The sequence below is a fragment of the Fistularia commersonii genome, unplaced genomic scaffold, assembly GCF_037954325.1.
Source record: "Fistularia commersonii isolate RoL2024-O1a breed Wild unplaced genomic scaffold, RoL_Fcom_v1.0 HiC_scaffold_135, whole genome shotgun sequence".
Taxonomy (NCBI): Eukaryota; Metazoa; Chordata; class Actinopteri; order Syngnathiformes; family Fistulariidae; genus Fistularia; species Fistularia commersonii.
Window position 1 is genome coordinate 35,001 of NW_028234093.1, and position 16,844 is coordinate 51,844.

The window sequence follows — 16,844 nt, forward strand, 5'->3', positions numbered from 1 at the left end:
GTTCTCTTCAGTCCTCTCAGTATCCCACTTCTTCTTCGCTAACCGCTTTCTCCGTATATACTCCTGCACTTCCTCATTCCACCACCAAGTCTCCTTATCAACTTTCCTTCCAGATGACAAACCGAGTACTCTTCTACCTGTCTCCCTGATAACACTAGCTGTTGTTGTCCAATCATCTGGCAGCTCACCCTGACCACCCAGACCCTTTCTCAACTCCTCCCTGAAAACCGTGCAACGCTCCTCCCTTTTCAGCTTCCACCACTTTGTCCTCTGCTCTGCCTTTGTCCTCGTCATCTACCTTGTCACCAGAGTCGTCGCACAAACCGCCATCCTATGCTGTCTGGCTACACGCCCACCTACAACTACTTTGCAGTCACCGATCTCTTTCAGGTTACCTCGTCTATACAAGATGTAGTCTACCTGCGTGCTCCTACCTCCGCTCTTATAAGTTACCCTATGTTCCTGTTTTTTCTGGAAAAAGGTATTCACTACACCCATTTCCATCCCTTTTGCAAAATCTACCACCATCTGTCCCTCTGCATTCCTATCCTGGATACCATATCTGCCCATCACTTCTTCATCCCCTCTATTGCCTTCACCAACATGTCCATTGAAGTCTGCACCAATTACCACTCTCTCATTTCTGGGAATATTCTGCATCACTTCATCCAACTCATTCCAGAACTTCTCCTTCTCTTCAGGTTCACATCCCACCTGTGGCGCATAGCCACTAACAACACTGAGCATCACACCTTCAATTTCCAATTTCAGACTCATAAGTCTATCTGACATTCTTTTCACCTCTAGGACGTTCCTTACAAACTCCTCCTTCAAGATGACTCCTACTCCATTTCTCTTCTTGTCAGCACCATAATAGTATAACTTAAAGCCTGCTCCTAAGCTTCTAGCCTTACTACCCTTCCACCTGGTCTCCTGGACACACAGTATATCCAGCTTCCTTCTCTGCATCGTGTCCATCAACTCTCTACCTTTTCCTGTCATAGTCCCAATATTCAAAGTCCCTACTCTCAGTCCCAGGCTCTTTCCTTTCCTCCTCTCTCTCTGCTTCCGAACACGCACTCCTCCTCTTCTTCTTCTTCTTGTTCTTCGACCCACAGTAGCCCGATTTCCATTAGTACCCTGTAGGTCATCAGTACCAATGGCGGTCGTTGTTAACCCGGTCCGCGACCCATCCGGTATGGTATAGTTATGGTTGACTCGCATGTTTGGTTTTGGCAAACGTTTTACGCCGGATGCCCCTCCTGACGCAACCCTCTGCATTTATCCGGGCTTGGGACCGGCACAGGGAGACACTGCTCCGTGCCCCCCCCCCCCCCCCCCCCAAAGGCAGGCTTGGAGAGACACGGGCCAGTGCCGCCCTGAGGCTGCATTACCCTCTCTTTCTTACATTTATTATAAAAATATGCTTATCTTCCTTTTAGCTCATCACACATGTCTTTATGATTTTCAGTCCATGCCTCAGCCGGCCTGAAGCTCCACTGATGCGCATGTGCGGATGCCTCTATCTAGCGGACATAAAATAAAGACAATCATTCAAATGTGAATGAGTCGGCGTGATGCTCCGGGATGTGTGGAGCTCAGGGAGCTCCACGAGTGAGGGAGTTAAGTTAGGGCGGGGGTGCAAGTAGGCTCTAGGATTCCCCGAGTCGGGGCGAGCGATGGGTTTAGAGGCGTATCGCATTGAAGATAATGGCCGCATATCCTTCTTGGACTTTTCTAAAGCCTTTGACTCGGTCGAACATCCATTTATCATAGCAACGCTCGAACATTTTGGATTTGGTTAAATATTCAGGAATGTGATCCGTGGGCTCTATGAGAATATTCATAGCTGTGTCACCCTGCCAAGCGGCACCACTCCGAGCTTCCATGTTGATGTGGGAATCCCCCAAGGTTGCCCCATCTCACCCTATTTATTTATAATTGCTACCGAAATGCTAGCCGTTTATGTTGAAAAGAGCAACGATATCCAAAAGTTAGACGTGCTGGGGACTGAAATTGTTATTAGCCTGCTGGCAGATGACACAACCTTAGTTTTGAAAAATGAACATCAAGTCCCAATAAGTGCCGAAAACAACCAAAACATTCTCCAAGGCTTCAGGATTGTCATTAAACTTAAAGAAATGCAAACTTCTTGCGCTGCATGACTCGCCACTAAAGGAAATCAGCGATGTTTCCATGAAATCAGAAATAAAATACTTGAGCATTTTCCTATCCAAGGACCAAACGTTAAATCAATCCAGGAACATTGAATCTAAACTGAATCAAAGTAAAGCTTAATTCTAATATATGGCTCCAGAGAGATTTATCAATATTAGGCCGGATATATTTGACTAAAATGGATGTGTTTATCCAGATGTATATACCCAGCGTATTCCAATGCTGCTCCAAATCAACTCGTAAAATCTGTTAACCAAATCAATTTCAACTTTATCTGGAGGAACAGACCACACCATCTAAGAAAAATCACATATGGTGAAAGAAACAAGTGAAGGAGGGCTGAAAGTGATAGAGTCGGACTGCTTGAATGGGACATTGAAGGTGAACTGGTTGAAATCCTGGATCAAACCTCATCGTTCTTTCTGGTATTGTACTCCAAACTACTTATTCAACAAAGTCGGCGGCCTGAGTCTTCTGCTTATCTCTGACTTGGATATCAACAAGATTCCTGTCAAATGTTCAGAGTTCCATAAACAAATATTATTATACTGGAAAATGATATACGTACACAATTTCTCACCACACAGTATAATAGTTTGGAACAATCGATATGTACTGCATGGCAACAAACCTCTGTTTTACAAGGAATGCTTTGAGAAAGGTATATGGTCGATAATTGACTTGATGGATGACACTGGCAGTCCTCTGGACAATGAGCAGTTCTGTACTACACACAGATTCAAGCCTCCCATATTAGAGTTGCTAAAGTTACGAAACGCACTGCCTCGACAATTTGTATTCCTGACCAAAAATATAATGACGCACCGAACCGTACAACCACAGTTACCCCGACTATCACTCCAGGGAATCTCAATTGTGGACAGAAAGCGCGGCAACTCCTTTATTAGGAAATGTTTCACAGGAAACTTATTCCCTGGACGTCAAAAAAAAAAAAAAGGATATTTTAAATAAATTTGATGAGGAATCGATTGCCACGCTGCGAACCATGTATCTGACTCTACCCATACCCCCAAGGCAAAAGAGACCCACTTCAAAATTATGACTGACATCTACCCATCTAAGGAATTATCGAGGGTACGCTTTAATTTTGAAGATAATATTTGTACATTTTGTGAAGACAACATTGAAACCACTGACCATATATTTTTTCTCCTTCTCATTCCATCGTCACCAGTTTCCTTCTCAAAAGATGATATAACATTCTGTTTACTTATAAGCAACATAACAGATGAACTCTGTGTCAATGTTCTTTTAGGCCTGGCCAAGTTCTTCATTCACAAGAACAGAATGCAAAAATGCTCCCCAAATTTTAATGTCTTCATAAACGATTTTGAAATATAAAAAAAAAAAAAAAAAAATCCTTAAAACTTATGGAAAAATCCAAAAACTAAAAAATATAGTTACCCATGTCCGAGGTTCCTTTTTTTTTTGGTAAAAAAAAAAAAACAAAAAAAAAAAAACAACTTGATTACATGTTACATTCCCCTTGCAATTTTTTTTTTTTTTTTTTCGTTTTAATTTCTTATTTGTCTATCTATTGATTTAATTACTTCCTTTTAATTTCTTTTTTTGTCTCGCACTGTAAATTTCTCACAAACCTGTAACACTATTAACTTCTCATTACATACAGAACAAATGTCCTGATGTCCGTTGCTTCCTCATCCCTGGTTGTTTCATTGACATTCAGTTCTACCTTGCTATGTTTATTTGTACATTTGTATATTTGGGTGTACTATTTATGTTCAATTAAAAACAGTTTGATGTCTGAGATTCCTTGTGAACCGCCAACTTAATTACATGTTATATTCCCCTCACAATTTTTTTTTTTCGTTTTTAATTTTATTTTTCTATCTATTTATTTAATTATATCCTTTTAATTTTCTTTTTTTGTCTAGCATTAAAAATTTCTCGCAAACCGTTAACACTATTAACTTCTGATTACTTACAGCACGAATGCGCTTATGCCCCCCCACCCATCCCGCTTTTTCCGTACGGAGGCAGACACTGAGATCGAAAGCAAATGGGTGTCATTGAAATGCAGTAACAGGGTGATAACAGCCGTGTTCGAAGTGTGTAGGGGCTTATAGTAGAGCAGAAGCACGTCACGCAATTCACCTGAGTTCGGAGGATCGGGAGTACCAGGGCCCATAGCGGAGAAGCGGAAGAGCGGAGTTATGTGTCTCTTCTCAAAGGCGGGGAAGCTGGGGGGCAGCAGGACCCCTTAGACCGGCTAATGTGAGCCTACTCCGGACAGATATCACCCGGAGTTATGACTGGAGCTCCCGGACCTCTGGGCACACACATATATGAATGAGTGGATGAGCTAATGTTGGTTTGGTTGTGGATACGTTTCGGCCAATGCTATCAGCACAGCTATGATTATCCCCAGAACGTTGAGAACGAGCTCCCGGAACTCCAGACATGCGTATATAAAAGAGTGGAATTAAGGTGTGTGTGTGTGTGTGTGTGTGTGTGTGTGTGTGTGTATACGTGTGGGACAGAAGTAATGTTGGGGACAGAAATTGTTATTAGCCTGCTGGCAGATGACACAACCTTAGTTTTGAAAAATGAACATCAAGTCCCAATAAGTGCTGAAAAAAACCAAAACATTCTCCAAGGCTTCAGGATTGTCATTAAACTTAAAGAAATGCAAACTTCTTGCGCTGCATGACTCGCCACTAAAGGAAATCAGCGATGTTTCTATGAAATCAGAAATAAAATACTTGAGCATTTTCCTATCCAAGGACCAAACGTTAAATCAATCCAGGAACATTGAATCTAAACTGAATCAAAGTAAAGCTTAATTCTAATATATGGCTCCAGAGAGATTTATCAATATTAGGCCGGATATATTTGACTAAAATGGATGTGTTTATCCAGATGTATATACCCAGCGTATTCCAATGCTGCTCCAAATCAACTCGTAAAATCTGTTAACCAAATCAATTTCAACTTTATCTGGAGGAACAGACCACACCATCTAAGAAAAATCACATATGGTGAAAGAAACAAGTGAAGGAGGGCTGAAAGTGATAGAGTCGGACTGCTTGAATGGGACATTGAAGGTGAACTGGTTGAAATCCTGGATCAAACCTCATCGTTCTTTCTGGTATTGTACTCCAAACTACTTATTCAACAAAGTCGGCGGCCTGAGTCTTCTGCTTATCTCTGACTTGGATATCAACAAGATTCCTGTCAAATGTTCAGAGTTCCATAAACAAATATTATTATACTGGAAAATGATATACGTACACAATTTCTCACCACACAGTATAATAGTTTGGAACAATCGATATGTACTGCATGGCAACAAACCTCTGTTTTACAAGGAATGCTTTGAGAAAGGTATATGGTCGATAATTGACTTGATGGATGACACTGGCAGTCCTCTGGACAATGAGCAGTTCTGTACTACACACAGATTCAAGCCTCCCATATTAGAGTTGCTAAAGTTACGAAACGCACTGCCTCGACAATTTGTATTCCTGACCAAAAATATAATGACGCACCGAACCGTACAACCACAGTTACCCCGACTATCACTCCAGGGAATCTCAATTGTGGACAGAAAGCGCGGCAACTCCTTTATTAGGAAATGTTTCACAGGAAACTTATTCCCTGGACGTCAAAAAAAAAAAAAAGGATATTTTAAATAAATTTGATGAGGAATCGATTGCCACGCTGCGAACCATGTATCTGACTCTACCCATACCCCCAAGGCAAAAGAGACCCACTTCAAAATTATGACTGACATCTACCCATCTAAGGAATTATCGAGGGTACGCTTTAATTTTGAAGATAATATTTGTACATTTTGTGAAGACAACATTGAAACCACTGACCATATATTTTTTCTCCTTCTCATTCCATCGTCACCAGTTTCCTTCTCAAAAGATGATATAACATTCTGTTTACTTATAAGCAACATAACAGATGAACTCTGTGTCAATGTTCTTTTAGGCCTGGCCAAGTTCTTCATTCACAAGAACAGAATGCAAAAATGCTCCCCAAATTTTAATGTCTTCATAAACGATTTTGAAATATAAAAAAAAAAAAAAAAAATCCTTAAAACTTATGGAAAAATCCAAAAACTAAAAAATATAGTTACCCATGTCCGAGGTTCCTTTTTTTTTTGGTAAAAAAAAAAAAACAAAAAAAAAAAAACAACTTGATTACATGTTACATTCCCCTTGCAATTTTTTTTTTTTTTTTTTTCGTTTTAATTTCTTATTTGTCTATCTATTGATTTAATTACTTCCTTTTAATTTCTTTTTTTGTCTCGCACTGTAAATTTCTCACAAACCTGTAACACTATTAACTTCTCATTACATACAGAACAAATGTCCTGATGTCCGTTGCTTCCTCATCCCTGGTTGTTTCATTGACATTCAGTTCTACCTTGCTATGTTTATTTGTACATTTGTATATTTGGGTGTACTATTTATGTTCAATTAAAAACAGTTTGATGTCTGAGATTCCTTGTGAACCGCCAACTTAATTACATGTTATATTCCCCTCACAATTTTTTTTTTTCGTTTTTAATTTTATTTTTCTATCTATTTATTTAATTATATCCTTTTAATTTTCTTTTTTTGTCTAGCATTAAAAATTTCTCGCAAACCGTTAACACTATTAACTTCTGATTACTTACACCACGAATGCGCTTATGCCCCCCCACCCATCCCGCTTTTTCCGTACGGAGGCAGACACTGAGATCGAAAGCAAATGGGTGTCATTGAAATGCAGTAACAGGGTGATAACAGCCGTGTTCGAAGTGTGTAGGGGCTTATAGGAGAGCAGAAGCACGTCACGCAATTCACCTGAGTTCGGAGGATCGGGAGTACCAGGGCCCATAGCGGAGAAGCGGAAGAGCGGAGTTATGTGTCTCTTCTCAAAGGCCGGGAAGCTGGGGGGCAGCAGGACCCCTTAGAGCGGCTAATGTGAGCCTTCTCCGGACATAGATCACCCGGACTTATGACTGGAGCTCCCGGACCTCCGGGCACACACATATGTGAATGAGTGGATGAGCTAATGTCGGTTTGGTTGTGGATACGTTTCGGCCAATGCTATCAGCACAGCTATGATTATCCCCAGAACGTTGAGAACGAGCTCCCGGAACTCCAGACATGCGTATATAAAAGAGTGGAATTAAGGTGTGTGTGTGTGTGTGTGTGTGTGTGTGTGTGTGTGTGTATACGTGTGGGACAGAAGTAATGTTGGGGACAGAAATTGTTATTAGCCTGCTGGCAGATGACACAACCTTAGTTTTGAAAAATGAACATCAAGTCCCAATAAGTGCTGAAAAAAACCAAAACATTCTCCAAGGCTTCAGGATTGTCATTAAACTTAAAGAAATGCAAACTTCTTGCGCTGCATGACTCGCCACTAAAGGAAATCAGCGATGTTTCTATGAAATCAGAAATAAAATACTTGAGCATTTTCCTATCCAAGGACCAAACGTTAAATCAATCCAGGAACATTGAATCTAAACTGAATCAAAGTAAAGCTTAATTCTAATATATGGCTCCAGAGAGATTTATCAATATTAGGCCGGATATATTTGACTAAAATGGATGTGTTTATCCAGATGTATATACCCAGCGTATTCCAATGCTGCTCCAAATCAACTCGTAAAATCTGTTAACCAAATCAATTTCAACTTTATCTGGAGGAACAGACCACACCATCTAAGAAAAATCACATATGGTGAAAGAAACAAGTGAAGGAGGGCTGAAAGTGATAGAGTCGGACTGCTTGAATGGGACATTGAAGGTGAACTGGTTGAAATCCTGGATCAAACCTCATCGTTCTTTCTGGTATTGTACTCCAAACTACTTATTCAACAAAGTCGGCGGCCTGAGTCTTCTGCTTATCTCTGACTTGGATATCAACAAGATTCCTGTCAAATGTTCAGAGTTCCATAAACAAATATTATTATACTGGAAAATGATATACGTACACAATTTCTCACCACACAGTATAATAGTTTGGAACAATCGATATGTACTGCATGGCAACAAACCTCTGTTTTACAAGGAATGCTTTGAGAAAGGTATATGGTCGATAATTGACTTGATGGATGACACTGGCAGTCCTCTGGACAATGAGCAGTTCTGTACTACACACAGATTCAAGCCTCCCATATTAGAGTTGCTAAAGTTACGAAACGCACTGCCTCGACAATTTGTATTCCTGACCAAAAATATAATGACGCACCGAACCGTACAACCACAGTTACCCCGACTATCACTCCAGGGAATCTCAATTGTGGACAGAAAGCGCGGCAACTCCTTTATTAGGAAATGTTTCACAGGAAACTTATTCCCTGGACGTCAAAAAAAAAAAAAAGGATATTTTAAATAAATTTGATGAGGAATCGATTGCCACGCTGCGAACTATGTATCTGACTCTACCCATACCCCCAAGGCAAAAGAGACCCACTTCAAAATTATGACTGACATCTACCCATCTAAGGAATTATCGAGGGTACGCTTTAATTTTGAAGATAATATTTGTACATTTTGTGAAGACAACATTGAAACCACTGACCATATATTTTTTCTCCTTCTCATTCCATCGTCACCAGTTTCCTTCTCAAAAGATGATATAACATTCTGTTTACTTATAAGCAACATAACAGATGAACTCTGTGTCAATGTTCTTTTAGGCCTGGCCAAGTTCTTCATTCACAAGAACAGAATGCAAAAATGCTCCCCAAATTTTAATGTCTTCATAAACGATTTTGAAATATAAAAAAAAAAAAAAAAAAATCCTTAAAACTTATGGAAAAATCCAAAAACTAAAAAATATAGTTACCCATGTCCGAGGTTCCTTTTTTTTTTGGTAAAAAAAAAAAAAACAAAAAAAAAAAAACAACTTGATTACATGTTACATTCCCCTTGCAATTTTTTTTTTTTTTTTTTCGTTTTAATTTCTTATTTGTCTATCTATTGATTTAATTACTTCCTTTTAATTTCTTTTTTTGTCTCGCACTGTAAATTTCTCACAAACCTGTAACACTATTAACTTCTCATTACATACAGAACAAATGTCCTGATGTCCGTTGCTTCCTCATCCCTGGTTGTTTCATTGACATTCAGTTCTACCTTGCTATGTTTATTTGTACATTTGTATATTTGGGTGTACTATTTATGTTCAATTAAAAACAGTTTGATGTCTGAGATTCCTTGTGAACCGCCAACTTAATTACATGTTATATTCCCCTCACAATTTTTTTTTTTCGTTTTTAATTTTATTTTTCTATCTATTTATTTAATTATATCCTTTTAATTTTCTTTTTTTGTCTAGCATTAAAAATTTCTCGCAAACCGTTAACACTATTAACTTCTGATTACTTACAGCACGAATGCGCTTATGCCCCCCCACCCATCCCGCTTTTTCCGTACGGAGGCAGACACTGAGATCGAAAGCAAATGGGTGTCATTGAAATGCAGTAACAGGGTGATAACAGCCGTGTTCGAAGTGTGTAGGGGCTTATAGTAGAGCAGAAGCACGTCACGCAATTCACCTGAGTTCGGAGGATCGGGAGTACCAGGGCCCATAGCGGAGAAGCGGAAGAGCGGAGTTATGTGTCTCTTCTCAAAGGCGGGGAAGCTGGGGGGCAGCAGGACCCCTTAGACCGGCTAATGTGAGCCTACTCCGGACAGATATCACCCGGAGTTATGACTGGAGCTCCCGGACCTCTGGGCACACACATATATGAATGAGTGGATGAGCTAATGTTGGTTTGGTTGTGGATACGTTTCGGCCAATGCTATCAGCACAGCTATGATTATCCCCAGAACGTTGAGAACGAGCTCCCGGAACTCCAGACATGCGTATATAAAAGAGTGGAATTAAGGTGTGTGTGTGTGTGTGTGTGTGTGTGTGTGTGTGTGTATACGTGTGGGACAGAAGTAATGTTGGGGACAGAAATTGTTATTAGCCTGCTGGCAGATGACACAACCTTAGTTTTGAAAAATGAACATCAAGTCCCAATAAGTGCTGAAAAAAACCAAAACATTCTCCAAGGCTTCAGGATTGTCATTAAACTTAAAGAAATGCAAACTTCTTGCGCTGCATGACTCGCCACTAAAGGAAATCAGCGATGTTTCTATGAAATCAGAAATAAAATACTTGAGCATTTTCCTATCCAAGGACCAAACGTTAAATCAATCCAGGAACATTGAATCTAAACTGAATCAAAGTAAAGCTTAATTCTAATATATGGCTCCAGAGAGATTTATCAATATTAGGCCGGATATATTTGACTAAAATGGATGTGTTTATCCAGATGTATATACCCAGCGTATTCCAATGCTGCTCCAAATCAACTCGTAAAATCTGTTAACCAAATCAATTTCAACTTTATCTGGAGGAACAGACCACACCATCTAAGAAAAATCACATATGGTGAAAGAAACAAGTGAAGGAGGGCTGAAAGTGATAGAGTCGGACTGCTTGAATGGGACATTGAAGGTGAACTGGTTGAAATCCTGGATCAAACCTCATCGTTCTTTCTGGTATTGTACTCCAAACTACTTATTCAACAAAGTCGGCGGCCTGAGTCTTCTGCTTATCTCTGACTTGGATATCAACAAGATTCCTGTCAAATGTTCAGAGTTCCATAAACAAATATTATTATACTGGAAAATGATATACGTACACAATTTCTCACCACACAGTATAATAGTTTGGAACAATCGATATGTACTGCATGGCAACAAACCTCTGTTTTACAAGGAATGCTTTGAGAAAGGTATATGGTCGATAATTGACTTGATGGATGACACTGGCAGTCCTCTGGACAATGAGCAGTTCTGTACTACACACAGATTCAAGCCTCCCATATTAGAGTTGCTAAAGTTACGAAACGCACTGCCTCGACAATTTGTATTCCTGACCAAAAATATAATGACGCACCGAACCGTACAACCACAGTTACCCCGACTATCACTCCAGGGAATCTCAATTGTGGACAGAAAGCGCGGCAACTCCTTTATTAGGAAATGTTTCACAGGAAACTTATTCCCTGGACGTCAAAAAAAAAAAAAAGGATATTTTAAATAAATTTGATGAGGAATCGATTGCCACGCTGCGAACCATGTATCTGACTCTACCCATACCCCCAAGGCAAAAGAGACCCACTTCAAAATTATGACTGACATCTACCCATCTAAGGAATTATCGAGGGTACGCTTTAATTTTGAAGATAATATTTGTACATTTTGTGAAGACAACATTGAAACCACTGACCATATATTTTTTCTCCTTCTCATTCCATCGTCACCAGTTTCCTTCTCAAAAGATGATATAACATTCTGTTTACTTATAAGCAACATAACAGATGAACTCTGTGTCAATGTTCTTTTAGGCCTGGCCAAGTTCTTCATTCACAAGAACAGAATGCAAAAATGCTCCCCAAATTTTAATGTCTTCATAAACGATTTTGAAATATAAAAAAAAAAAAAAAAAAATCCTTAAAACTTATGGAAAAATCCAAAAACTAAAAAATATAGTTACCCATGTCCGAGGTTCCTTTTTTTTTTGGTAAAAAAAAAAAACAAAAAAAAAAAAACAACTTGATTACATGTTACATTCCCCTTGCAATTTTTTTTTTTTTTTTTTTCGTTTTAATTTCTTATTTGTCTATCTATTGATTTAATTACTTCCTTTTAATTTCTTTTTTTGTCTCGCACTGTAAATTTCTCACAAACCTGTAACACTATTAACTTCTCATTACATACAGAACAAATGTCCTGATGTCCGTTGCTTCCTCATCCCTGGTTGTTTCATTGACATTCAGTTCTACCTTGCTATGTTTATTTGTACATCTGTATATTTGGGTGTACTATTTATGTTCAATTAAAAACAGTTTGATGTCTGAGATTCCTTGTGAACCGCCAACTTAATTACATGTTATATTCCCCTCACAATTTTTTTTTTTCGTTTTTAATTTTATTTTTCTATCTATTTATTTAATTATATCCTTTTAATTTTCTTTTTTTGTCTAGCATTAAAAATTTCTCGCAAACCGTTAACACTATTAACTTCTGATTACTTACACCACGAATGCGCTTATGCCCCCCCACCCATCCCGCTTTTTCCGTACGGAGGCAGACACTGAGATCGAAAGCAAATGGGTGTCATTGAAATGCAGTAACAGGGTGATAACAGCCGTGTTCGAAGTGTGTAGGGGCTTATAGGAGAGCAGAAGCACGTCACGCAATTCACCTGAGTTCGGAGGATCGGGAGTACCAGGGCCCATAGCGGAGAAGCGGAAGAGCGGAGTTATGTGTCTCTTCTCAAAGGCCGGGAAGCTGGGGGGCAGCAGGACCCCTTAGAGCGGCTAATGTGAGCCTTCTCCGGACATAGATCACCCGGACTTATGACTGGAGCTCCCGGACCTCCGGGCACACACATATGTGAATGAGTGGATGAGCTAATGTCGGTTTGGTTGTGGATACGTTTCGGCCAATGCTATCAGCACAGCTATGATTATCCCCAGAACGTTGAGAACGAGCTCCCGGAACTCCAGACATGCGTATATAAAAGAGTGGAATTAAGGTGTGTGTGTGTGTGTGTGTGTGTGTGTGTGTGTGTGTATACGTGTGGGACAGAAGTAATGTTGGGACAGAAATTGTTATTAGCCTGCTGGCAGATGACACAACCTTAGTTTTGAAAAATGAACATCAAGTCCCAATAAGTGCTGAAAAAAACCAAAACATTCTCCAAGGCTTCAGGATTGTCATTAAACTTAAAGAAATGCAAACTTCTTGCGCTGCATGACTCGCCACTAAAGGAAATCAGCGATGTTTCTATGAAATCAGAAATAAAATACTTGAGCATTTTCCTATCCAAGGACCAAACGTTAAATCAATCCAGGAACATTGAATCTAAACTGAATCAAAGTAAAGCTTAATTCTAATATATGGCTCCAGAGAGATTTATCAATATTAGGCCGGATATATTTGACTAAAATGGATGTGTTTATCCAGATGTATATACCCAGCGTATTCCAATGCTGCTCCAAATCAACTCGTAAAATCTGTTAACCAAATCAATTTCAACTTTATCTGGAGGAACAGACCACACCATCTAAGAAAAATCACATATGGTGAAAGAAACAAGTGAAGGAGGGCTGAAAGTGATAGAGTCGGACTGCTTGAATGGGACATTGAAGGTGAACTGGTTGAAATCCTGGATCAAACCTCATCGTTCTTTCTGGTATTGTACTCCAAACTACTTATTCAACAAAGTCGGCGGCCTGAGTCTTCTGCTTATCTCTGACTTGGATATCAACAAGATTCCTGTCAAATGTTCAGAGTTCCATAAACAAATATTATTATACTGGAAAATGATATACGTACACAATTTCTCACCACACAGTATAATAGTTTGGAACAATCGATATGTACTGCATGGCAACAAACCTCTGTTTTACAAGGAATGCTTTGAGAAAGGTATATGGTCGATAATTGACTTGATGGATGACACTGGCAGTCCTCTGGACAATGAGCAGTTCTGTACTACACACAGATTCAAGCCTCCCATATTAGAGTTGCTAAAGTTACGAAACGCACTGCCTCGACAATTTGTATTCCTGACCAAAAATATAATGACGCACCGAACCGTACAACCACAGTTACCCCGACTATCACTCCAGGGAATCTCAATTGTGGACAGAAAGCGCGGCAACTCCTTTATTAGGAAATGTTTCACAGGAAACTTATTCCCTGGACGTCAAAAAAAAAAAAAAGGATATTTTAAATAAATTTGATGAGGAATCGATTGCCACGCTGCGAACCATGTATCTGACTCTACCCATACCCCCAAGGCAAAAGAGACCCACTTCAAAATTATGACTGACATCTACCCATCTAAGGAATTATCGAGGGTACGCTTTAATTTTGAAGATAATATTTGTACATTTTGTGAAGACAACATTGAAACCACTGACCATATATTTTTTCCTCCTTCTCATTCCATCGTCACCAGTTTCCTTCTCAAAAGATGATATAACATTCTGTTTACTTATAAGCAACATAACAGATGAACTCTGTGTCAATGTTCTTTTAGGCCTGGCCAAGTTCTTCATTCACAAGAACAGAATGCAAAAATGCTCCCCAAATTTTAATGTCTTCATAAACGATTTTGAAATATAAAAAAAAAAAAAAAAAAAATCCTTAAAACTTATGGAAAAATCCAAAAACTAAAAAATATAGTTACCCATGTCCGAGGTTCCTTTTTTTTTTGGTAAAAAAAAAAAAAACAAAAAAAAAAAAACAACTTGATTACATGTTACATTCCCCTTGCAATTTTTTTTTTTTTTTTTCGTTTTAATTTCTTATTTGTCTATCTATTGATTTAATTACTTCCTTTTAATTTCTTTTTTTGTCTCGCACTGTAAATTTCTCACAAACCTGTAACACTATTAACTTCTCATTACATACAGAACAAATGTCCTGATGTCCGTTGCTTCCTCATCCCTGGTTGTTTCATTGACATTCAGTTCTACCTTGCTATGTTTATTTGTACATTTGTATATTTGGGTGTACTATTTATGTTCAATTAAAAACAGTTTGATGTCTGAGATTCCTTGTGAACCGCCAACTTAATTACATGTTATATTCCCCTCACAATTTTTTTTTTTCGTTTTTAATTTTATTTTTCTATCTATTTATTTAATTATATCCTTTTAATTTTCTTTTTTTGTCTAGCATTAAAAATTTCTCGCAAACCGTTAACACTATTAACTTCTGATTACTTACAGCACGAATGCGCTTATGCCCCCCCACCCATCCCGCTTTTTCCGTACGGAGGCAGACACTGAGATCGAAAGCAAATGGGTGTCATTGAAATGCAGTAACAGGGTGATAACAGCCGTGTTCGAAGTGTGTAGGGGCTTATAGTAGAGCAGAAGCACGTCACGCAATTCACCTGAGTTCGGAGGATCGGGAGTACCAGGGCCCATAGCGGAGAAGCGGAAGAGCGGAGTTATGTGTCTCTTCTCAAAGGCGGGGAAGCTGGGGGGCAGCAGGACCCCTTAGACCGGCTAATGTGAGCCTACTCCGGACAGATATCACCCGGAGTTATGACTGGAGCTCCCGGACCTCTGGGCACACACATATATGAATGAGTGGATGAGCTAATGTTGGTTTGGTTGTGGATACGTTTCGGCCAATGCTATCAGCACAGCTATGATTATCCCCAGAACGTTGAGAACGAGCTCCCGGAACTCCAGACATGCGTATATAAAAGAGTGGAATTAAGGTGTGTGTGTGTGTGTGTGTGTGTGTGTGTGTGTGTGTATACGTGTGGGGACAGAAGTAATGTTGGGGACAGAAATTGTTATTAGCCTGCTGGCAGATGACACAACCTTAGTTTTGAAAAATGAACATCAAGTCCCAATAAGTGCTGAAAAAAACCAAAACATTCTCCAAGGCTTCAGGATTGTCATTAAACTTAAAGAAATGCAAACTTCTTGCGCTGCATGACTCGCCACTAAAGGAAATCAGCGATGTTTCTATGAAATCAGAAATAAAATACTTGAGCATTTTCCTATCCAAGGACCAAACGTTAAATCAATCCAGGAACATTGAATCTAAACTGAATCAAAGTAAAGCTTAATTCTAATATATGGCTCCAGAGAGATTTATCAATATTAGGCCGGATATATTTGACTAAAATGGATGTGTTTATCCAGATGTATATACCCAGCGTATTCAATGCTGCTCCAAATCAACTCGTAAAATCTGTTAACCAAATCAATTTCAACTTTATCTGGAGGAACAGACCACACCATCTAAGAAAAATCACATATGGTGAAAGAAACAAGTGAAGGAGGGCTGAAAGTGATAGAGTCGGACTGCTTGAATGGGACATTGAAGGTGAACTGGTTGAAATCCTGGATCAAACCTCATCGTTCTTTCTGGTATTGTACTCCAAACTACTTATTCAACAAAGTCGGCGGCCTGAGTCTTCTGCTTATCTCTGACTTGGATATCAACAAGATTCCTGTCAAATGTTCAGAGTTCCATAAACAAATATTATTATACTGGAAAATGATATACGTACACAATTTCTCACCACACAGTATAATAGTTTGGAACAATCGATATGTACTGCATGGCAACAAACCTCTGTTTTACAAGGAATGCTTTGAGAAAGGTATATGGTCGATAATTGACTTGATGGATGACACTGGCAGTCCTCTGGACAATGAGCAGTTCTGTACTACACACAGATTCAAGCCTCCCATATTAGAGTTGCTAAAGTTACGAAACGCACTGCCTCGACAATTTGTATTCCTGACCAAAAATATAATGACGCACCGAACCGTACAACCACAGTTACCCCGACTATCACTCCAGGGAATCTCAATTGTGGACAGAAAGCGCGGCAACTCCTTTATTAGGAAATGTTTCACAGGAAACTTATTCCCTGGACGTCAAAAAAAAAAAAAAGGATATTTTAAATAAATTTGATGAGGAATCGATTGCCACGCTGCGAACTATGTATCTGACTCTACCCATACCCCCAAGGCAAAAGAGACCCACTTCAAAATTATGACTGACATCTACCCATCTAAGGAATTATCGAGGGTACGCTTTAATTTTGAAGATAATATTTGTACATTTTGTGAA